Genomic DNA, 25495 nt, shown 5'->3' on the forward strand with positions numbered 1-25495 from the left:
AAAACACTAAAAATTGCTATATTCCAGCACATGTACATACAGAAACATATTAACCTTCAAATATATGCAGGGGGGGTCAAGATTGCACTACACTACACTAAGTGCGATATTGGAGTTGATAGATTTAAGAAGCTGGGGGTGTGGGGGGTGCAGCCCCCCACATGGGGGTACAGTGGGAGCTTACCCCCCTGTTTATACCAAGAGCACAGTAATATAGTTTGTGTTTTATTTGTTTCTGTATGTACTTGTGCTGGAATATAGTACATGTTGGTATCCTGTGTGTTTTCAGGATTTAGAGTTTTTAATATTTTGAACTTTCAGGATTTTGGTCTCAGCATTTTGGGCTTCAGGATTTTGGGCTTTCAGGATTCTGTAGCACTTCCATCAATCCATATGTTACAAAATGGGTAGCAAACTGGCACACTGATAGAACCCACCTAGTCAAAATTGGGGAAGCCATCTCAAGCAGTAGACGCATAAGGTGCAGTGCACCCTAGGGATCAGTCTCGAGGCTTCTGTTGTTTGGGATATACTTTTCTGAGGTGCAAGTGAAAACCAGTGGACTATGGCTGACCATGTTTGCAGATGACTGCAAGCTGGGTGCTGTCATCAATTCCCCTAGTGATGGTGACATCCTCCAAGAGGGTCTCACCCAAACAAATGACCGGTGCCAGAATCATGGTCTCAAACTGAATTCCAAAAATGCATCATCATCTCCTTTGGGAAGAGTGACATCCCCAGAAATTATCACATTAATAACAACATCCTAAGCACACAATCAGTTGTGAGGGACTTTGGCACCTAGGTTGATAGCAAACTGACTTTTGTCCACCATATTGCCTCCATTGTATGTAAGGGTTTCTACATGGCCCACCTTGTTAAGAAGGGTGTCTCATCAAAGACAAGGACGTCATAACATCCCTGTATTCTTCTCTTATAAGACCCATTATAGGTTCATAGGTTCATAGGTTGGTACTAGGCTATCAGCCCTAGGGCCTATACAAGCCTAGCCATAACAATTCTCTGGCTATTTCTTCCCACACTATTTACTTCCCTGGACCCCTGTCTAGCTGACAGTCCCTGAGGACTGACGTGATCCCCGGGGTGAATTTCCTTTCTCCCATCCAGTCATCAAGGTTCCTTTTAAAGAGGACCAAAGAGGCACTCTGCTTGACATGTATGGGCAATCTATTCCAGAGTCTGGGTAGTCTCTGGGTCAGGAACCTATCTCTCCAGCATGTTTTGTTTATTGTAATGACAAGGTTTAGATCCCTGGAGCGTGTGGCTCTGAGGGATTGGGATTTCTTTAAGTGTAGCATGTCTAACAGCTCTGGGTTTGACATGGCCTTGTATGTTAAGCAAAGATCGCCTCTGAGTAGACGATATACGACAGAGTATAGCTGGAGTTCTTTAAGGCGGTCAGCATAGGGCAACTGCTTTAGGCCTGTGATTCTTTTAGTGAGGTATTTCTGCGGCCTTTCCAGTTATTGCAGATGTCTTTAGAGGTACATACCAAACGGGGCATTATATTCTATAATGGGTCTAATGAGGGATGAGTACATCATTTCTGGATGAAAAGCCCTTAGTGATGAGGTGTGCCACATAGAAGGATTTCCTGACTGTTGTGGCGATGTGGTTATCGAAGGTGAGACCACTGTCCACCTGTGTCCCTAAGTCTCTTATCACACTTTCAGTGTTTAGTGTACTGCCACCTATATGGTAATTCACAGGTACATGTTTTTCCCAAAGGGGCTAACTATACATTTCTTGGCATAGAGCTTGAGCCCATGGCTCTGGCACCAAGCATCTGTTTCTGTAAGGCCCTTTTGTAGAGTATCCACATCATTTGGGGATTCAATAATGGCTCCCAGTTTGCAGTCATCTGCAAACTTTGTTATCCAGAGTCCCTTAGTGTTGGCCTGTACTTCAGAGAAGTAGATGCCAAACAAGAGCGGTCCCAGGACTGAACCCTGAGGTACTCCACTTGTCACTTGTCTGGAGCTGGATTTGGAGTCGGCTACTTTTACAGTCTGGGTTCTATCAGTAAGCCAGTTAGCAACCCATTGGGTGACGTAGGGATTAATGCCCAGTAAGTTTATATATGATTCCAGAGTGGGGGATGGTGTCAAAGGCCTTGGCAAGGTCTAGATAGGCTGTGTGGACCACCTTACCCTTGTCCACAGCTCTGGAGACTGATTCGAAGAAGTCAATCAGGTTCAGGAGACAAGATTGGCCCTTCATGAACCCAAACTGGGTGGGGTCCAGTGTTTGAAGGTTGCCAATGTCTTTGTTTATAAGTTCCATGATAATACGCTCCATGGCCTTGCAGATAAGGCTTGTCAGACTGATGGGATGATAGTTTCCGGGATCCAAGGTGGATCCTCCCTTGTGGAGTGGGATAAATGTAGCTCTGCACCACTCAGTGGGCACGAAACCTGAGGTGAGGCTATGATTAAACATGACACTTAGGTGAGGTGCCAGTTCATATTGTAGTTCATGTAGTACACAGCCCGGGATGTCATCTGGTCTCATGGATGCTGTATTCTTAGCTTTGGAGAGTATGTTTTTTACCTGTGTGGCCGTTATTACTGGAATTTGGCAATCTTCTGGTATTGAGATGGGCCATTTAGGGGGTGAGAGGGGGGTGAAGTTGGCACTGAATCGATCTGCCAGGATATTGGCAATTTCCTTGGGATCAGTATATTTAATGCCATTCTGTTTTAGCTCAGAACAGATCTGAGCATTACCATTTAGATTCTTGACATAGTTATAGAATGCCTTGTGGTTGTCTTTGGAATCTTTGGCAATTTTATTTTCGTAACTAGCTTCGGAGGATTTTATGACCTCACAAAGCACATGCAGCAGCAGGAGACACCGCAATAGTTCCAAACCAGGAGCATCCAGGGCTTCATACATCTACCCTACACAGATAGGCTAAAAGCCCTGTCCCTCTACTCAGCCTCATACAGACTCATCAGAGGTGACCTCTGTCTGGCATACAAAGCAATCTCAGACCCCGCCTTGATGGGACTGCTGCATATCCACAAGTCAAGCTCCACTCGAGTAACCCGCATACACAACCTCAACCTGGTTTGTGACATCAATAGGACTTGCTGGCGGAACAGATTTGTGTCCTAGAGACTCTCCCTTATGTGGAATAGACTCCCTGTCCATGTCAAGCAGTGTACCTCATTAGGAGTTTTTAAGTGCAACCTGGATTACTGGATGGGGAACAGAAAATACACCTTTGGGATTCCACCTGTGTCCCTGCTGGACTCGATTATTGGGTGCTGACTTGGAACATGGGCCAATTCTTGGCTAGGCTTGTAATGGCCTCAGGGCTAATAGCCTAGTGATTTCCTATGATGTTGTGATCCTATGAAAGCCTTGTGTCCTGATGTCTACATACTTGCTAACCTATTTGTAAATTCAGAGCTAGTCTGACTTGGCAATCACTAATACCTTAATTCATACTTACCATGTGCCTCTCTGAGGCACTGCTGTCCCTTTTGATGTACCTCCTAGTTTCCTTCAATCTCTGCTGTGCTTACACATAAGAAAAATCAGTAATAAAGACTTGGGTGTGTTGCTATGTAATGGTAGTGCATTGTGTGGTAATGAGGGATATACTTACAGTATTGAGGTGATGTGTTCATCCTGTAATATTCTTCCCATCTGTAAAGAGGTAATTTTTTCACCTGTTTGTCACTGTAGTAGTGATGGCACTGTTCATATTTGTGTGGATGATAATAACATGGATGGCAGCCTTGGCCAAGCTATACCAAGATGCAGCCTTGTACTGAGACCCAGTATAACCCCCCCTGCAGTACTCTCCTTCTGTAAGTTTTTATGAGGAGTTGTACAAATATCCGAGATTCCTCCATGTCACACCACCTCTGTTCTCTAAGTGTAGCAGTACACCCTGCATCTCCTGCCACATATTCCTTTCAAAGATCTCAGAAAAAATGACAGGGAATTGGTGTCCAAATTAGATCTTAAGTGCTCCAGCCTGTGCATAACAAAAACCAACTTGGAGAAAAACATTTGCACAACAGATGGCTTAGAAATGCACTTTAAGTACTGTTATTATAGCTCCTGCACTGTCCATTGGCTAAGTCTTCTGAACAGTGCATACATGCCCCACAATGACTTCAGCTCATGCAGGTCACTAGTGATGTGCTGAACAGTGTATATATGCTCCAGAGTGACTCCAACTCATGCAAGTCACTAGTGATGTGATGAACAGTGCATGCATGCCCCAGAGTGACTCCAGCTCATGCAGGTCACTAGTGATGTGCTGATCAGAGTATATATGCCCCACAGTGACTCCAGCTCATGCAGGTCACTAGTGAAATCTTGCTTACGTTTCAAGTGACATTTTCCCACCTCTGGGCCTCAACTCAGGGATGCTTTACAACATTCATATGTTTAACAGCCTTGCATACAAATATGTGATCATGTGCATTATATTGCTGATCATGTGTACTGTCCTTCTGTACATTTTGTTAAAGTGTTATCAGTTGTATCGCTGTGACTGTTCGCTTATAGCTCGCTGGGATCAAACTCAGGCCAAAATGAGACGTTACCTTCTGTGTATTAACTAGTTACACCACAGTGGAGCTGACAAGTGTATAAGGTAAGGACTAAAAACGTGCACATGACTGGGAACCTATGCATGTAGCACAACCTCCATCTTTTTATGCACATCAGGACATACACAGTATATTTGGTAAAAATGTCATCACGTCTGTCATCTTCATATGTCATCTGCCCAAGTCTGGGATGTTATTCTGTGTTAATGTGCTACATCTGCAAACTGACAAAATAACACTCAAAAGAAAACATGCTTAATGTTTTACAACTCTACCACTGTTGTACAATATGGTCTTCCATTACTGCACTAATAATTTGAGGTAGAAATTCTGCTGTGTGGAATATTTTCTCTTTGCATTAATCCACTGTATATGTTGAATGCTGATTTGTGTCAATGCCAAGTTCAGGTGCATGGCTGATGGCAAAGTAGTTGGACATGCATAATTATTTTTTTGAGTTTTTACCGTTGGATGGTGACTGCCATTTCTTCATAGTCATCGCTGACCAGCAACACTGATCTTTTTCGACTGTCACAGAAAGAATGACCACAAAAAATGTCAGTAGTAGTTTACGAGATCCCTGTTGTACACATGTATAATATGCTTGTGTTTCAACTGAGATAATTATTATTTTATCGGAGGCAAAATTTAGAGAATAAGACCATATGGATTGCACATGAAGGAATGTGAACACAAGTATATTCCAGGCATATTTACATGTGACCATTATTCAGATATGCAACTGGAGCAGTGGGATTTACATGTTTTCCAGACTATTTCAAGATATATATATATCAGTATCCCAGCTTTCTGGAAGGAGTTTTGTGAACTGATATTATGCTGTGAGTGAGACTGGCACAGCATGTCTGTACAAATTAATTCTGCAGTAATGTGATACATAACCGCAAAATGTATACAATAAACTATGCAAGGCAGTAATTTAAACGGAAGGCATTTAACTTTAGGGTACATTATGATGTACAAATGCAAAATTATTACATGTCTTTAGCTGCAAAATAGATTAGAGCTAGAATATCCCTTACCTGTAGTGAAACACTGCACATGTTGTGTTGTAACTGAAATGACAGACATAAATAACAAATTGTAACACTAAGGCAGTCACAGGGAGCGTACGCTTTTGACTTTGTTAATATTCAGTATGGTAAGTGGAGCACACCAACAGTCTTTGCGTTTGCAGAATAGATGGCTAATTCTTTGCACATGTGTAATTAGTTTTTACATTTTTTTTTTGTTTTTTTTTTTTAGTTTTTGTCATAGTATGGGAACTATGATTCCCTTTGAGGCACTAATGACTGGCACTTATGCACAGTGGCAAATGTCATGCAGTGTATAACGATGGGTTTACATTTGAAATAATTTTCTTGGGAGGCGAAAGCCAGGGTACCTTTTTGGCTAGGCTTGTATAGGCCCTAGGGCCGATAGCCTAGTACCTACCTATGAACCTGTGTCAGGACATGTTAGACCAAGTCCAGAAACATGGAGACTGTAGGGTACATTATGGATTAAAAATTAAACATTTTCACACATCTGATGTAAGAAAAGAGAGTAGAGCTAGAATATCCTTACAGGTGGTAAACCACTGTAGTTGAATTGAGTACAGATATTAATAACATGTTGAGACTCTAAGGCAATCACTGTGAGCATAAATTCCTGACTTCACTAATATTCAATATGCTAAGTGGAGGGCACCAACAGTATTCTAATTTGCACAACCAATACCTAAGTCTTTATATATGTCTATGTCTATGTTTTAGTTTTTCTTTCATAGTTTTTGCCATAGTACTGGGAACTATCATTCCCTAGAGAGCACTGATGATTGGCACAGATGTGCAATGGCAGATGTATTACAGTGTTTGAACATGGGTTTCCAATTAAAATATTGGGGCCCATTAGAACAAGTCCAGAAAAATGGAGGCTGAATGGCTGAAAAAAATGGACTTACATATAATAAGTCTGAAATGGCCATTTCTCAGAATATGCCCTTTTCTCCAAGGTATGGTGATCTCAGAGTTAGTATATATAAGTTTAGTGGGTATGGGCTTCTTGCCTCCTGCAAAAGAGGAGTTTAAAGGAGAAAAGTCTGTATTTGTGATCTTTTTTTTCCTGCGTGTCGGTACTTGTCATTTTGTGTGCCGCCATTTCAATAGGGAGCCATGAAGATGACACTGATAAAATACATTGTAGGAAATTCTCATGTATGGGGTTTTCACTATTAAAAATTAGTGCACATTATCACAACATATTTATTTATTTACTTATTTAACATTTGTTTACCAGGATAATCCAGCTGGACAACTGGTGTCCGTTTTCAACAGAGTCCTGGGGAGAAAAGCTCCAGACATTATAGAAAGTGAAGTAATGGCAGCAGTCAGTTACAAAAGTTTAATACAGTATAAAAATGAAAATATTTAGTTACAAGGTAGACTAGTCGAGTAATTATAAATTGAGAGAATATAGTAGCATATTAGAAAATATATTATATATAGTAGATGAAATTTATACAGAAAACTTACTCAGTGTAGTTAGAAGACAATATTACAATGCATTTGCCAGGTAGTGGCAATATATACAACATGTGCAGTAATCATTGGTAGAATGACACATCGGTGAAACCCAGAGCATAAGGGAATAACAGTAGGGACTGCTATAGAGTTAAGTCAGGGGGGTGGGTTGCAGTTGCAAAAGTGGTTACTGGAGAGGTATGCTTTAAGGAGGTTTTTGAATGCAGAAGTACGGTTTTGCATTCTGAAGTCAGGGGGCAGAGTGTTCCATATTTTTGCAACTTCACTGGGGAAGTGAGAATCACCTGAGCTATTTTTGCAAGGGATTGTATTGATCAGAGCTTTGTTACTGGATCGTAGGGATCTGTTTGAGGTATAGAAGTTTAGGACATCAGTCAGGACAGGGATTTTCTCAGGATAATATAATATTTGGTGGGCAAGGTTGAGATGGTGATAATGTAGTGGACTGGGGAGTTTGAGCCAGTGTAATATTTGTAGGGATTGGCAGTGGTGGGAGTGGGATTTGGCATTAGTAGCAAACCTTGCAATTTTGTTGTAGCAGGTTGAAAGTTTGTTTAGGTCGGTTTGGTTTAGGTTTGCTGGTACTGGAGATCCATAAAGGAGTGTGGACAGGAGGTGGGTTCTGGCAATATCTGTTCATGCCTTGGAGGTAAGGAACTTTTTGCAGTGATAAATGGTGCCTAGTTTTTGGTAAAATTTGGAGATGGGTTATAGAGATGTGTTTATTGAATTTTAGTTGTGAGTCAATTGTAAGTCCTAGAAGTTTAGCCTCTGATACTGGGGAGATGAGTGTCTTATTGGCTGAAAGTATGGAGAAGCTGGGGCTGTTGGTCTTTGGTAGGTAAAATAACATAAGTTGGGTTTTCTTGGGGTTTAATATTAGTTGTGCCTTAACCAGTTTTCTATCTCTGTAAAGGAGTATTGGGCTTTTTGTTGGAGGAGCTGTATATTTGGGGCTGAGCAGATCAGGGTTGTGTCATCAGCATATTGGACTATGTCTGCTTTTGTTGTTACTAAGTGAAGTTGATTTGTAAAGATGTTGAAGACAAGGGGGCCTAAAATAGAACCTTGTGGGACACCAAGCGTGACAGGAAGTGGGTGGATAGGGAGTTGAGCCATTTGACAGACTGTTGGCAGTGGTCTAAGTAACTTTGGAACCAGAGAAGGGAGGGGTTGTCAATGTTAAGGCCAGACAGGTAAGTTAGGAGTTTGTTATGGGAAACTATGTCAAATGCTTTGGATAAGTAAGACCCATATCTATACAGGAAAAATGCAGAGTCCCTGTAATCATAACTATGCAGGTAAAAGCTACACTCTCTAAAGCCAAAAACAAAGCACCCATGGGACCGGACAACATCCCAGTATACATTTTACATGAACTTCAGAACGAACTGGCTCCCCACCTAAGCACCATGTTCAATCATAGCCTCATGTCAGGCTTTGTGCTCACTGAATAGCTCACAGTAACAGTCATCCCACTCCACAAAGGGGAAGCCACCACTGATCCAGGGGAACTATCACCCTATTAGCCTGATGAGCCTGGTCTGTGACGTATCATCATGGAACTCATAAACAAAGACATTGGTAACCTCCAAACTCTGGACCCCACCCAGTTTGGGATTGTGAAAGGCAGATCATGCCTCCTGAACCTGATTGACTTCTTTGAGGCAGTTACCAAAGCCATAGATGAGGGTAAGGTGGTTCACACAGCCTATCTTGACCTCGCCAAGGCTTTCAACACCCCTCACCCCATTCTGGAATTATAGATAAACTCACTAAACTAGGTATAAATCCCTACATCACAAGAGGGGGTTGCCAACTGGCTCACTGACAGAACCCACACTGTAAAAGTTGCAGACTCCAAATATGACTTCAAACTAGTGACAAGTGGAGTACCACAAGGTTCAGTCCTGGAACATCTCCTTTTAGGTATCTACTTCTCTGAAGTACAGGCTAACACAGAAGGCCTTTGACTAAAGAAGTTCGCAGATGACTGCAAACTAGGAACCATAGCCGAGTCCCAAAATGATGTGGACATCCTACAGAAGGGCCTCACTGATACAGATGTCTGGTGTCAGAGCCATGGCCTCAAGCTCAATGCCAAAAAGTGCATTGTCATCCCCTTTGGTAAAAACTCTGCACCCATGAACTACCACATAGGTGGCGGTCTACTTAGGTTCATAGGTTCATACTAGGCTATCTGCCCAAGGGCATTTATAAGCCTAGCCCATAGTTATGTGGCTTTCGCCACCCCTTTAGTTTGAATATAGGTTCATAGGTTCATACTAGGCTAATGCCAAATGTGTGATAACAGACCTTGGGACACAGGTGGACAGTAGTCTCTCCTTTGATAATCACATCGCCACAGTAGTCAGGAAATCATTCTATGTGGCACACCTCATCACATCACAAAAGGGTTTTCATCCAGGAAAAAAGAGGTCATTGTTCCTCTCTATGTGACACTCATTTGACCCATTTTAGAGTACAACATCCCTTTTGGAATGTACCTCACAAGGCATCTGCAGCATTAGCTTGAAAGGCCACAGAAGTACCTCACAAAGAGGATTACTGGCCTCAAACAGATGCCCTACACTGACCATCTCAAAAAACTCCAGCTTTACTCTGTAGCATATCACCTACTCCGAGGTGATCTCTTCCTAACATATACAGCTATGTCAAACCCAGAGCTGTTGGACATGCTACACCTAAAGAAATCCCAATCCCTCTGAGCTACACACACTAGGGACCTAAAGTGTGTCACCACAATAAACAGGACATGCTGGAGGGATAGATTCCTGTCCCAGAGACTTCCCATACTCTGGAACAAGCTACCCATCTATGTCAATCAAAGTTCCTCATTAGCACTCTTCAAGAAAAATCTTGATGAGTGGATGGGAAATAGGAAATACAACCCAGGGATCACTTCTGTGGCTCTGCTTGACAGGAGCACAGGAAAACAAGTTTATTGGGTGGCATAAGCCAGGGAACCTTGTTGGCTAGGCTTACTTAGGCCCTTGGGCCAATGGCCTAGTACCTACCTATGAACCTATGAAAGTAGCGGAGACTAGGTTTCCTTGGTTCCTGAGTGAGTTGATAGTGTTGCTGAAGTTAATTAGGGTGGTGGTGGTACTGTGGGATGGGCAGAATCCATGTTGGGATTTGGAGAGGAGATTGTTAGAGAGAAGGTAGGTGAGCAGTTGATGGTGGATAAACTTTTCTAAGATTTTTGATAGGGGTGACAAGATCGCAATGGGTCGGTAATTGGTGAGTCAGTAGAGGGGTCACCCTTGTGAAGGGGAATGATGATTGAGGTCTTTCACAAGGATGGGACAGTATTATCATTAATGGATCTGTTTATTAGTAGTGACATGGGGTAAGCTATGGCCTGGAATTCAAGTTGAAGCTACTGAGTGGGAAGATTGTTGGCTGCTAGAGTGGTTGGTTTGAGTTTGGATAAGTATTTTTGAATGATAGTGATTGGAACTGGTGTGAGGGAGAAGGGGTGATGTTATTAATGGCTTTAGTGGTTTGTGGTGGGATGGGAGTATTTGTACTGTTTATGAATTTGAGTATAGGTTAATAGGTTCATAGATGTTTACTAGGCTAATGACCACAAGAGCCTTTTTAAGCCTAGCCATGCATCCAAAATCTCTGACAAGCTCTGGTACCCTTGATAAGTGTAAGCATGGGCCTGGGAGATGAACCATTTACAGGTAACCTGTTTGCATCAGAGACACAGGTGCCAAACAAGGAATGAGTGTCCGGTTCCCTATCCAATTGTCCAAGTTGCACTTGAATTGGATTAGGGAGGAACTCTGCTTCACATGCATGGGGAGCCTATTCCATAGACAGGGCAGTCTCTGGGATACATACCTATCTCTCTCCAGCAGGTCCTATTTATATCACAGGCAAGGTTTAAGTCTTTAGATTGGGTAATTCTGGTACTGTTTGTTTTGTGGATATGGAGGAGGTCCATCAGAGTGAGGTCTGACAATGCCCTGTATGCCAGGCATAGATCTCCCCTCAAAAGCCTGTAGGAGACAGAATACAGGGATAGAGCCTTGAGGCGGTCTGCATAGGACATATTACATACACCCTGTATTCTTTTAGTGAGGAACCTCTGTGGATGTTCCAGTTGTTGGATATACCTGGTTAGGTACATATTAAAGGGCGCATTGTACTCAATGATAGGTCTGATGAATGCTGAATACAGTGGAACAATGATTTCCTTAGACTTGTCTTGAGAAAGCCTGGGAGAGGCTGGGTGAAAGCGCTTGATGTATTGGATGTTTTGGACTTGTGTCGCTATTAGTTTATTTTTGAATTAAAATTGAATTTTTGAATTAAAATTGCAATCAGCACTTGGTTCTCAGTTCGTGGACTCTATCTTTGTTTACCAACATGGAATGATTTCCTCACCACTGTAGACACATGATGATCAAAGGCTAGATTACTATCTATGCGTGTCCCTAAGTCCCTGACTACTGGGTCAACTCTAAGGGGTGTGTTGTCAATATGATAGGTACCAGGGATGGATGACTTCCCAAACAATACTGTTATGCATTTCTTGGCATTTAGTTTTAGTCCACAACTCTGACACCAGTTGTTTGGCTGTGTCAGCCCCTTGTGGAGAACATTTGTGTCGGTGTGAGATTCAATGGCAGCTCCTAATTTGCAATCATCTGCAAATTTAGTCAGCCAGAGAACACTGACATTGGCCTTGACTTCTGAGAAGTAAATGCTGAAAAGGAACGGTCCAAGGACTGATGCCTGAGGGACTCCACTTGTGACTGGCCTGTTTGTAGAGGTGGGCTCCCCAATTCTAAATTCCGGGGTCCTGTCTGTAAGCCAGTTGGCTATCCAGCAGGTGACATACAGGTTTGTACCTAACCTCTTCCGTATGTCAACAATGCCTGAGTAGAGTGTGATGCCCCTGCACTGGCTCAGTAATCAAGTAGCCTCAATCCTCACCACTAGCACTGGTGATGGATGTACACAATGGGAGGATGACAAGTACATACACAGTAAAGTACAATTTCCCTTAAGAGCACACAGAAGTCACAATCAGTCTGGGGCTGGTTTCTCCCTCTTTCTCCAGATCCCCAATAAGACTCCTCGCTGGCACAGCTATAGGTTGAGATCTCAGCTGAGGGATCAAGCCAAGACCTCCAGCATCCTCTCTGTCCAGCCAGTGCTTCATGTTCCTCCCCAAGTAGCTGACACACACACACACACACACACACACACACACACACACACACACACACACACACACACACACACACACACACACCTGGGGAAAGCTGGCACAGGTTCCTCCTTCTGCCCAGAATATAAGGTAGTTATCACTGCCACCAACTCCCACTTATCAGCCACTATAAATGCCCTTACAAAGGGTGACCAATCCTACTGTGTAATGTTACTATTATCCAGATGGTAAGTGTGACCAAGACCGAAGCTATTTAGGAGTGGCCTGTACAGTGTCACAAAATACATATGCAAGTTAACTAAGAGCTTAAATATCTCTAAACAAACCAGCCACAAAGATAAGTTTAAATATATTTAATAATAAATAATAAAAGAATAAGACAATACTCAAACAACACAATAACTACAGAGTTCAGAATGACAGGAAATATTTTAAAACACCATTGTAGGACATTCTCAAATGAATACAGAAAACATCTAAACTAATCTTTACTATCTATATTCCTATCTATATCTAAGAGAAATTACTGTACCCTAGACTTACTTATAGGGCAAGGCAAATGCTGATGAGAGGATGTTTCCAGGTCCAAGACAAGATACAAAATGCACAGACTTTCACTGAGAGAGTTCATAAATCAATATTAAATATTACTGCTGTGTCAGCCTGGATGACATCACTCTTTGTCACTTGCATTCACTTTCCAGGCCAACAGAAACTAACATCTCTGTGACAAAAATACATATCTCTCAGATGTTTGCCCAGAACTGGAAGTCATAACACAATTAAAAACTTTTACATTTTAAATCTAGTAATTATTTGTGTTTCAAGATAATAGAAAAACCTATAGCTCTAGACATTGTGTCTGTTTCACTGAAACTGAGAGATAACACAATCATAAAACAATTTCCACTTATTTTCTTGAAGTTTTGCAAGTTAACTCTGTATGTTCCAGCTTCTACTATTAAAACATACATTTGCACAGATATATAGTTTATGTACATTTCTGTTCTTTTCCAGTAGGGTAAACTGTGGTTACATTCTTGAAGCTCAGTACATTACATACAGTTCTCTTATATTTGTAAGACAAGCATATGAATCATATTAATATTCACAAATGACATATGATTATTTACTAAATTCCAGATAGCTGGACTGGCAGTGTCAAATGGGATATTATGTCAAATGCCTTGATCTGGTCAAGATAGGCAGTGTGAACAATTTTACCCTCATCCTTTGCTTTGGTAACCTTCTCAAAGAAGTCCAACAGGTTGAGTAGGCATGATCTGCCTTGACAAAACCAAACTGGGCTGGGTCCAGTGTGTGGAGGTTTACTATATTTCTATTGATCATCTCCCTGATAATTCTTTCCATGGCTTTACATATAAGACTAGTGAGACTTATGGGTCTGTATTTTCCAGGGCCTATAGATGGCCCACCTTTGTGCAGATGGATGACTGTTGCCTTTCTCCATTCATGAGGCACAAAGCCTGTTTGGAGGCTACAGTTAAATAGTAATTCCAGAGGCCCTGATAGGTCATGTTTCATGCTATTTAGAAGGCATCCTGGGATATTGTCTGGGTCCATTGACGCAGTGTTCTTGGTCTTAGAGAGAGCATTAAGGACCTGTTCACTAATGATATTAGGGAGACTTATATTTGATGATATTTCCTGAGGGAAGATTGAGGGGGAGAGAGGAGTAAAGTTGTAGCTGAATTTATCAGCCAGGAAGTTTGCTATATCTTCTGGCTCAGTATAGGTGGCTCCATTTACAATGAGCTCTGCACATAATTGTGTATTGCCTTTGAGGTTGCAGACATAGCTAAAGAATTCTTTGTGGTTGTCCTTGGCCTGGGAGGCTAAACTTACCTCAACTTTGGCTTTGGTAGACTTTATTTGTCCTCTGTGTTGTTTGGTTAGCTGAATGAGAGTGCTTTAATTCTGCTGGGTATTGCACCTCCTAATTTTTGCCATGATTTTCTTCCTCCTGCTATACATCTGATTGATTTTGTGATTCCACCAGGGTGGCTTATTTTTTGAGTTATAGAGGTTGTAAAGTATTTATTAAAGTTGGTGGCTATGTCTGAGTTTGTGCCATCTGTGTTGGTGGGGAGGGGGTCTTTCCAGGCTGGAGGATGTTGTTTACTGCAGCCCAGAATTTTTGAGGGTTGAAATTATGTTTGCTTTGCAGTGAGATGTAGTGGTTTTGCTTGTCACTCCTAATTTGCTTTTTTGCCCTTTTACATAGCTCAAGGTAGATTTGCCTATTTGTGGGTGTCTTATGTTGTCGCCAGATTTTCCAGGCTTTGTCTCTGTCTTTGAGTAGAGCTCTAGTGGGTTTTTGTAGCCAGGGCCAGGGGGCAGGATTACTAAGTATCATAATTGTCTTGATTGGGTCTAGGTAGTTAAGGATGTTTAAAAATGTGTTGTTAAAGTATTCGACTGCATTGTCAAATGGGAGGTATTTGATTTGTGGGGATCCAGTCTAAAATGGATTCTCATTTGGTGGACTTATCGATGCGAGTAGGTGAATGTATGAGTTGGGTGAAGTTATACAGGTTAATATGGTTGGTGGGTGTTAGACAGTGGATAGAGTTCCAGTCGATATTGAAGTCAGCTAAGACTTGACAGACAGCTTGTTCAAAATGCTGCTGGGAGATTTTTCTAAGGCAAACGTAAGTTTGATCATGCTATGCCCATATTGGCAGCTCTACATTGGTTACCTGTTTTTTACAGGCTTCGTTTTAAAGTTTTGTTATTGGTTTTTAAAGCTCTGAATGGTTTGACCCCAACATATTTATCAGAGACATTGCACTTTTCTGTTCCTTCTCGGGCACTTCGTTCAGAAGATTTGTTCTTGCTTGTGGTCCCGAGGTCACAATTAAAGATGCGGGGAGACAGAGCTTTTTCAGTTGCAGCTCCAAACCTTTGGAATGAGCTTCCACTTTACATTCGGCAGTCTTCTTCAGTGGCAGTTTTTAAATCAAAGCTTAAGACTTACTTTTATGAATTGGCTTTTAGCAGTGTGGGATGATTGATTATGTTTCATTGTTATTTTTTGTATTCTGTGAAGCACTTTGGTGGCATTTATATGTCTGTAAGGTGCTATATAAATAAAATTTGAGTTGAGTTGAGTTGAGAAGACTATAGTTTCATGAGGGTGGGAGTGGGAATCCCATTGTAGGATGGATTCTAGGGTGGTTAGGTTATTGCCTGGGGTAGTTAAATCCTGAGTATGTTTAGATGCTTATACTGGTTAAAGTGAAGTTTAGAGAAAATGGTTTTAGCATGTTTGGAGTCAGTGGAGTCATATTGTAGAAGCTGAAGTTTTAAGCTGGTGTTGTAAACCAGAGCAACACCACCACCTCTTTTGTTGGGTCTATCAGCTCTCAGGATGTTGTATCCACGTGGGGTTATTTTATTTATTTTATTTATTTATTTATTTTACATTTGTTAACCGGGCTGGTCTAACTGGATACATATCCGTTTTCAGTAGAGGCCCGAGGAGAAAAGCTCCAATACACAATAGAAGTACATATTTAAATTGCAAGATTCAAAGTATTGTTACAACAAGAGAATACAGCTTACATATGCAGGAATGAAAATTTACATAGATGTTATATAAGACTAAAGGACAGACAGGAAATTATACACAGAACTTGCTATGTGGTTTGAGCCATGTTTCTGTAATGAGCATTAGGTCAGGTTTATAAATGAAGATAGTGGAGTGAATTTGTTCAATTTTATTCATGATACTGCGAATATTCAAGTTAAGGATTAGTAAGTCGGTGGGTTTATGTTTTATTGGGAGCTGAGAATTACATGTGTTTGTTGTAGGCATTATTGGGCCTGGATTGGGGTGAATGTCATCACCAAGTAATAACTGGGCTATTAAGGAAGTGATTGTTTTGAGGTATTGGATTGTTAGAGTGTGGAATTTGAAACTAGTTTTTTTTTTTTGAATATAGAGTTAAAGTAAATGGGTGTGATGAGTTGGGTGGTGAATTGTCTGTAGGTGAATGGGGTTGGGCATAGGTGACTGGTTGGGAAGGTAGTGGAATGGGATAGGGTTGGCGATTGTGGATCATAGTAATGGCTATGTGGGTGTTGGAAAGAGGTGCTGATGGAGGCTACGAGGAGAGATTAATAGAAGGGGAGTAAGTTGCTGCTGTGAGTGGAGGAAATGAGGCCTAATTGTGTAGAAGTGGTTTGAGGCAGGGGCTTATATTATAGAGAGAGAGGTTGGGTTATTGAGTGTGGAGTTAGTTTAGGATAAAAGGTAGAATAGTAAAGTGTGAGGTACTTGTGGTAAGAGTAAGTGATAGAGGGGTGAGTGATTAGCAAATTCTGTTGTGGAGTGGCTTAGAGAGTGTGGTAGGGGGAGGAGTTATATTGAGAGAGGGGATTAGATATTGGGTGTGGTTCTGATGAGTCTGTTGATTAGGGTTAATGGATTAGTACTAAGCTAACTACCCTTGCGAGCCATTTTAAGCCTAGCCAATTATCCCTTGTGAGACTCAAACCCTGCACCTTGTGTTTGTAAGGCAAACACCTTAACCATTAGGCCACCCTCCCAACGCGGATAAATGTACGATTAGTGGGGGTTAGGTGCGGAATGGATGCAGGGTAGGGGAACGGATCAAGCCCGAGCACAGCGAGGGCAAAAGGAGTGGGGCTGAACATATCCAACAGGACTGCGTGATGCCAAAAAGCAATCAGTCCTGTTGATGGAAACAACCAGGTAAGTAAGTTAAATCATTGGCAGGCACAAATGTGGGAATTGGGCAGTTTTTATGTGAGTTTGTATTGGGTCTGCTGTTTAACTTGACCAAAAGTTCCATGAGATTTTGAAAATATGGTCCAGGGAGGTCTGAGAAGGGGAAGAATAGGCAGAAAGGGAGGCCTGGTTAGCACCGTTTCATTGATATCAGCAATTTGGATGCGGTACCTGGGTATCTGTTGCCACCTAACGGGGAAGTGGTAGTACTACAATACACAGGGGTCCCAAATTAGAATAGTTAGGCTGGGCAATCAGGATGTCTTACAAGTGTGATCTCCCATCCCTTAATGTATCCACAAACACAGGCAGTTACCAGGTAATGTTAGCATACATTTCATGGTTCCCATCTGCTTAGGAGCTGTTCAGGTGTTTGAGGTGCTTGCATGAAGCAAAGGACACTTGCTGACTTTTTCTGTGGGTGGGGGAGGCCGCCGCACCTTAGGGGTTAGACTGCCCTAAAAATTGATTGTCCTAATCTGCTTAGGAGCTGTTTAGGTGTTTGAGGCACTCATGTGAAGCAAAAGACACTTGCTGACTTTTTCTGCAGGAGGGGGAGGCTGCTGCACCTTAGGAGTTAATGGATAGCACACTCGTAAGATGAGAGAATGGGATATGTGGCCTGGGAGTTCAGTAGGGATTTGAACTTGAAGTAAAGAACGCATTCACAGGATTTGAGCATTGCACCACTAGCACTGCAATGGAACATTAACATCATAAAGATATTGTGTCCCATGTACAGTTAAATAAAGAGGAGAAACTCAAGCACAAGTTCAAGTCACTCTGCTAATGCAGTGGGAAATTAGTCTGTACTGCACTTATAGTGTCAGCGTTTTGTTATTTTTTTTTGTACTCAGAAAAATGTTGATACTAGGTGATAGGATAGACATCAAGGTGAAAAGGGAGGTAGAGTAACAACACTTTTGCAAGGTGGACTTACTTCTACCATTTTTATGAAGTATTAACTGCATTATCTTTGCTCATTGAATGCCTTAATGCCTGGCATGAATATAAACCCATTATTTTGAAAGTGTATGTATGTTTAATTTTAGTGCATTGTTGGGGATATCATTTTCATTGATAGACATCTTTATCCCATGTCCGAGATGTGTGTACAACCACATCACATAAGTACGAGATGACATGGCCAGTACATCAATCGAGGTTCATGCATATTTCACTCCAAGTCTAACTCCAAGTCTAACTTAAGGTTATTTGCATGCGCCATTTGTCTGACACACCCTTTCAAAATGTGATGTCATTGAGGTTTATCGTTAACATTTGACTGACTGACCACTACTGGTACTAATGTACATGTGGAAGGAATTAGCTTCCAAAATCTTAATCCATATTCCTGTGCTAGACAGGAGTGACACATCATCATGTAGAAACTGAAACGATATTTACCTCCATTGAATGATATTTACCTCCATTGGTCATTGCACAGCCTGAGTGATTCAGAAAGGGCAATGAACAATGACCTGAGAGCTCATTAGCATATTCATTTGCTTAGAGGGGTTTATCTACTTCTTATAAAGTGACATGGGGTATGTATATTATGTCGCACATTGGAAGATTGTGTTCTTTTTGAAGTGCTGCCGAAACTTATCTTTCTTAAACATTTTTGCTCCACAATTAGGGTGGACAAACTGCCATAAAATATTGCAAGGTACATATTCTTCAATGCAGTTGCTCATTTGTCCTGCATTGATAAATATTTACTTTATGCAGTCCACCTACATTGTTTAACTATAATCTGTTCAATTCATCTGAAGTTTGTGTCAGGGCAGCACACATACTTAAGCACAGAATTTCATAGTCGTGTAACAGGCAATCATATGAGTTATTTTTGCTGTACACTAATTACCTCAAAGCCCTGTCTCTTTATGCTGTATCATGCTGCAGTGGTGTGCATTTGAACAAGTATGTAGCACTGTTCTTACTGTGAGTTGAAGATGTTGCTACACTGACCATATTTTTGATATGCTCTTTATGTTGTACGTTTCTTAGGTGGACATTCCTGCATCTCTTCTTTTTGTCTTCTTTCTTTCGGTGTGGGGTAATGCACTATGACATTACAGTGCTGATTTTATTCCTAGAGGTTACAGCATATGTTAACAGCAGTGCCGTGCATATGTTTTAAGAATACACTTATGTTTCTGTTACACTTGACCATGCTATTTAATACATATAGGTTCATAGGTTAATAGGCGTGTACTAGGCTAATGGCCCTGCAGCCTTTACAAGCTTAGCCCATAGGATTATCCTGGCATCATGCCACCTGACCTTAGTTCCCAGTGTCTCTGTTGAGTAGAGCCACTGGAATGATCCCTGGGGTGAATTTTCTATTTCCCATCCAGTCATCAAGATTTCTCTTGAAGAGGGCCAGTGAGGTGCTCTGCTTGACATGTATGGGAAGTCTATTCCATAGCATGGGCAGTCTCTGGGTTATGAACCTGTCCCTCCAGCTTGTTCTGTTGATTGTGGTAATGAGGTTGAGGTCACTGGAGCATGTGGTGCGGAGGGATTGGGATTTCTTTAGATGTAGCATTTCTAACAGAGCTGGGTCAGACATGCCTTTGTAAGTCAAGCAGAGATCGCCTCTAAGTAGGTGACATGAGAAAGAGAATAGTTGGAGTTTTTTGAGTCTGTCCATATAGGACAAGTGTTTAAGGCCTAGGATCCTCTTTGTGAGGTACTTTTGCGGCCTCTCCAGTTGTTGCAGGTGTCTAGTGAGGTACATGCCAAATGGGGCATTGTACTTGATGATTGGCCGAATGAGGGAAGAGTAGAGGGAGACAATGACCTCTTTCTTCCTTGATGCAAAACCCTTAGTAATGAGATGCGCCACATAGAAGGACTTTCTGACCTCAATGGCAATGTGGTGGTCAAAAGAGAGATTGCTGTCAACCTGTGTTCACAGATCTCTTATAATGCATTCTGTGTTCAGTGGGCTATCATTGATGTGGTAATTCATGGGAACTGGGTTTTTCCCAAAGGGGATGACGACATATTTTTTGGCATTGAGCTCAAAGCCATGCATCTGACACCAGTCATTGGTCGCAGTGAGGCCTTTCTGTAGGATGTCAACATCACTTGGGGAGTTAATAATAGCTCCCAACTTGCAATCGTCTGTGAACTTTGTCAGCCAGAGTCCCTTTGTGTTCGCCTGGACTTCAGAGAAGTAGATACCAAATAGGATATGATCCAGGACCGAACCCTGTGGGACTCCACTCATGACTGGTTGGCAGTCTGACTTGGAGTCAGCTACTTTCACACGGTTGGTTCTGTCTGTGAACCAGTTTGCAACCCACCTAGTAATATTGGGGTTGATGACTAGCTTAGTGAGTTTTTCTATGATTCTTGAGTGGGGAATAGTATCAAAAGCCTTGGCCAGATCAAGGTAGGCTGTATGAACCACTTTGCCTTCATCCACAGCTCTGGTGACTGACTCACACAAGTCGACAAGGTTGAGCATGACAAGTGTTTGGTGGCCAGAGAAATGTGTAAAAATAAGAAGGAATATATGAATAAGTAAAACTAAGGCCAGAGTTCATAAATGTCAGCACATTGTGCTAAGCTTGTTTCCATTATGAGTAGTGATCAGAAAGGTGTGCGCAATTCAAAAAACACTTTAACATAATACGGCCACCTTAAAACCAAGGGCAAGCAGAACTGCATGCTACTAACCATATCATGAGCTGAGCCATATGCTAATGAATTAAAAAAAGCAAGGCACAGTGATTCAGAAATACATAAAACATGCACAAACATGTCACACACACTTTTTCTTTTAATTTGACTACTTTGAAATGTGGTAGGGATCGCTGTAGCTATTGTAAACCTGTTATATGCAAGAGGATCTGATAGTAGGTGCTGCTGCTGTTGCCAGATGTCACTCCCAAAGACATAGAGGATTTGACCACTTTTAAGCTATGATGGACTTGACTTCATAAAACTGAAATAATAGACCAATACAAGGTAGACAGGGACACACATCCATCAAACACTGCATATGTTCTCCTATATCTGCAACCCTGTGCAAATCATGGAGAACCTATCCCAGTGGATCCTAAGGTATGTGTAACTTTATATATTTTAGATGCAATGAAATCTCAGTGACCTACAGGGGACATAGTGCAGGTTTCCTAGGCCTCTGTCTCAAGAATACTCCACCAGTTCTTCAATGCAACACTTCAACATGTGGGGTGAGCACATATGGTTTCCATGTAAACAAGAGGAAAGAAATAGCACTATGAAAGATTTCCATAGCATAGATAATTTCACTGAGGCACTGTTGGCCATATACTACACCCATATTGAAATTAAGGCCCCACCTGGTGAGCTCTGAAGGAGATACTTGAACTGTTTCACTCCATTAATAGTCAGGGTGCCTATAATGCACAAGGGTATCAACTACAGTGTGTGTGTGTGTGTGTGTGTGTGTGTGTGTGTGTGTGTGTGTGTGTGTGTGTGTGTGTGTGTGTGTGTGCACGTGCACATGCACGTGCTTGTGTGTGTGTGTGTGTGTGTGTGTGTGTGTGCGTGTGTTTGTGCACGCGCACATGCACGTGCTTGTGTGTGTGTGTGTGTGTGTGTGTGTGTGTGTGTGTGTGTGTGTGTGTGTGTGTGTGTGTGTGTGTGTGTGTGTGTGTGAGCGCATGCTCAGGCCTACCAAGTAGTTTCCATGACTCCCAGAAATGGCACACCTGTGATGTCTACCAAATGTTTACAAAGGGTGACTTCTCATAGGGGCATCAAGTGGGAGATGCTAAATGTGCCCTAAAACCTTGGCACCTGACTCTAATGAGTCATCTGCTGAACCCCACTGCACAAGATTATACCCTACCTACACACAAACTAAAAGCATTGTAAAGTGTGTGCTTGGCCTGCTCAAATCATGTTTTCAGTATCTGGATATGCCCTAACAGTATGACCCTGCCAATACTGCCAAAATAGCAACTTACAGAACATTTTACTTGGAAAGCATTTATAGCAGGGTGGCCCAGTACAGGGACAGCAGTTCTTAGCACAGTAGACAGTTGCAGCTTATATAGATGAGGGGGTCAGATGAGGTGTCAGTTGCAGGGGATGACCAGGCCAGACAGATGTGGACACACTGTGTTAAGGTACTGTCATCTGCACAGTGTGGGGGAATGGTTACAGGAGGACATGTCTTTCACAGGAAAAATGAATGAGTGTAAGAACTGATGTAATAGCAACTATGCACTCTTAAGGCCAAAGTGTCCAGATAAAGGGTGTTTGTCCAATATCAGGAAGTCCATAGTGAAGTGGATGAGTATGCATGCCCTTCTTTGTGTGGGTGTGTGGTTTCATGACCACCGTGGGGTGCAGTGTATGTGTCTGCAAGGACAAGTCATAGCATCCATGCCAGCTCTATGCCCATCTATACTGGACAGGTCTCAGCATGGATGAAAGAGGATCAGATTCTTTGTAGATGCCTCCAACCATGAGAACTCATTCTGCCATGAATTACATTAATAGTTCCATGACCCCACCTGGAAGTCTGAGTGCTACCTTTATATCAACGGTATCTGCTGGATAAGTGATCATCAGAACAGAGTTTCTAGTGGGTATTTCCAATTTTTGGTCAAGGGTCTTTGTATTTACAAAGTTCAGGAATCACTGTGCCTGTATATTTGAGACCATGTAGGATTCCCAGTCTATTAAGGGGTAATTAAAGTCTTCCATGAAGAGGGTCTTAGGTATCTCCAGTAGGTCCAAGTATGCATTGGGAGTTTCTTGTGATATTGAGGGTGACCTATAGCTGGCTAGCAGATATAACAGGATTTTGTCTATAGTGAACAGTATGTGGAGTAACTCTGGCATGTCATCCTGTTTGCCCACCCTACAGATATACTTGTTACTGATGTATAACAAGATACCTCCACCTTTAGCCCTTGTTTGTGCTATGATTTCAGACCTGAGATGTACCTCCCTGGACTACATGAAAAGATACTCAGAGGAGCTCTCAGATTATGTAGCCCTGGCAGGCATGGCCCTTAACCTGAGCAGCCTCCTACCATCACCCAGAATGATACCACAGTACAAGCAGGAAATGATTGATTTCAACAATTGGCTAAGTTTCTGGTGTCATTCTAAGGCAATCCTGTATCTACCTGCCTGGGAAGACATGATTGACAGACCTCGATGCTTTGCCAGAGATGGCCTGCATCTGTCACCCCTGGGCCTTCGGATACTGGCCAAGGTTCTTGCCACCCCTAGAGTGCCTTTTTTAGGCAGTGCTCCAAAGACCAAATTACCACCATAACAGCTACAAACAAATGCAATCTGAGGGTAATGCTGCTCAACGCTAGAGTTCTAAATCTCAAAATGCACTCGCTTGAAGCACTCCTTAAAATGGAGAACATTGAGGAGAACATTGACATTTGCGCTGTAACAGAGACCTAGTTCAAGGCAGCAGAAAGCACCCCTGCACTACCTGGCTATAACTCATTCCACAACTTTTGGCCCCAGAACTTGGATCAAAGCTCCAAAGGCGGTGGTGTTTCCATATTCATAAAGTATGTGCACACCTCCAGACTGGTAGCCAAATATAACACATCAGAGATATTTCAGGTGCAGTTAACATTGGGAATGACAACAATTCATGTCATAGTCTACTATAGGTCCCCAACCATGTCCCAAGACTCATACTCCATGTTCCTAAGCACCCTGGAGAATATTAGGGTCCAACCTAACACTGTCATACTGGGTGACTTCAACTACCCGTTCATTAGCTGGGAAATCTACTCATGTACCAATACACTTGCCCAATGTTTCCTGGAATTCATTAATTCCAATGCCCTGAGCCAGGTTGTTCTTACCCCCACTAGAGGAAACAACATCCTTGACCCGGTCATCACTAACATGGGCGATTGTTGCTCTACACCAATAGTCAGCTCCTCCCTGGTTAGATCTGACCACAAATAAATCACCTTGGAAATCCGCATCCCTCCCATCCCCCCTGCAAAGGTAACCACCATGAAAAACTTCTCCAAAGCTAACTTTGGGCTACTAAAAACAGAGGTGGCTAACTTCATGGCACCCATGCAAATGGAGAATAGTTGCATGACTGCCAAATCATACACAAATGCACTGTATGAATATGTACACAAACACATGGATCTTGCCATACCCAATAGAACCAAGACACTCTCCTCCAAAAAAAGGAAGCCAATCTGGTGGTCCCCTGCCATAAACAAACTCTACAACAGAAGGAGGAGACTGATGTGGAATAAGATGAAGTCCCAAGACTGGAAAACTCCCTTATCAGCCTGAACAAAGAGTTGATATATGAAAACAGAATTGCAGCAGAGAGTAAAGACAACCATAAGGCCTTCTATAGTTATGTAAAGAATCTCTACGGCAATACCCAGATTTGATCTGAGCTACTGCACAATGGTACCTACTATACTGAGCCAACAGATATTGCCAATATACTGGCCAACAGATTCAGTGCCAAATTTACCCCCCCCCCCCAAAAGAACAATCACAATACTAGTAGATTGCCAGGCACCCAGTATTACTGCTGCACAGGTTAAAACAGCAATGTCCAAGGCCAAGAATGCAGCTTCTATGGGACCTGACAATATCCCTGGCTGTGTTCTGCATGAACTACAGAGTGAACTGGCACCTCACCTATGTGCCATGTTCAATCACAGCCTCACCTCTGTCCCTAACAAATGGCACACTGCTACAGTCATCCCTCTCCACAAAGGAAGATTGACTACAGACCCTGGGAGCTATCGCCCCATTAGCCTGATGAGTTTGATATGCAAAGCTATGGAACACATCATCATGGAGCTAATAAACAAGGATATAGAGAATTTCCAAACTCTGGATCCCACACAGTTTGGTTTTATTCATTTTCCTTCTCTATCTCAACCTCTTCCCAAAGATAGAAACATTTACCACTACGTCATGGCCCTGAGCTCAGGGAATTTTTTAATTTCATAATCATCTTTAGCGCTGGGAATGAGTATAGAAGAGATTGGTTTAGAAGAGATTGATTGTTCCAGTACAATGCTATGCTAGCAGCTGTGGATTTTCATGTAACTTACTTATCACATTCTCCAGTTTAATACACATTAAACAGTGGCCTGTATACTTACATGCTACTTCTGTAAACGTATGAAGGTGTGATACCTGATTTATTCTGGAAGATGTGAAACCAGAGAGAAAAATGAAATAAACACATTCTTCTGCCAGCATGATAACAGGTGGTTACTGTCAGCAAATCCCACCCTTTATGCTTTTCTGCTCTGAGTTTGCTAACTGACATCAGGTAAATTCACCATCAGGTGATTTTATTATGGAAACTAATGTTTCAAATTGTTTCAATTAAATTTACAAG

Source organism: Protopterus annectens, chromosome 1.part1 (assembly GCF_019279795.1).
Source record: "Protopterus annectens isolate FY-2018-M chromosome 1.part1, PAN1.0, whole genome shotgun sequence".
In the NCBI taxonomy this organism is placed as follows: Eukaryota; Metazoa; Chordata; order Ceratodontiformes; family Protopteridae; genus Protopterus; species Protopterus annectens.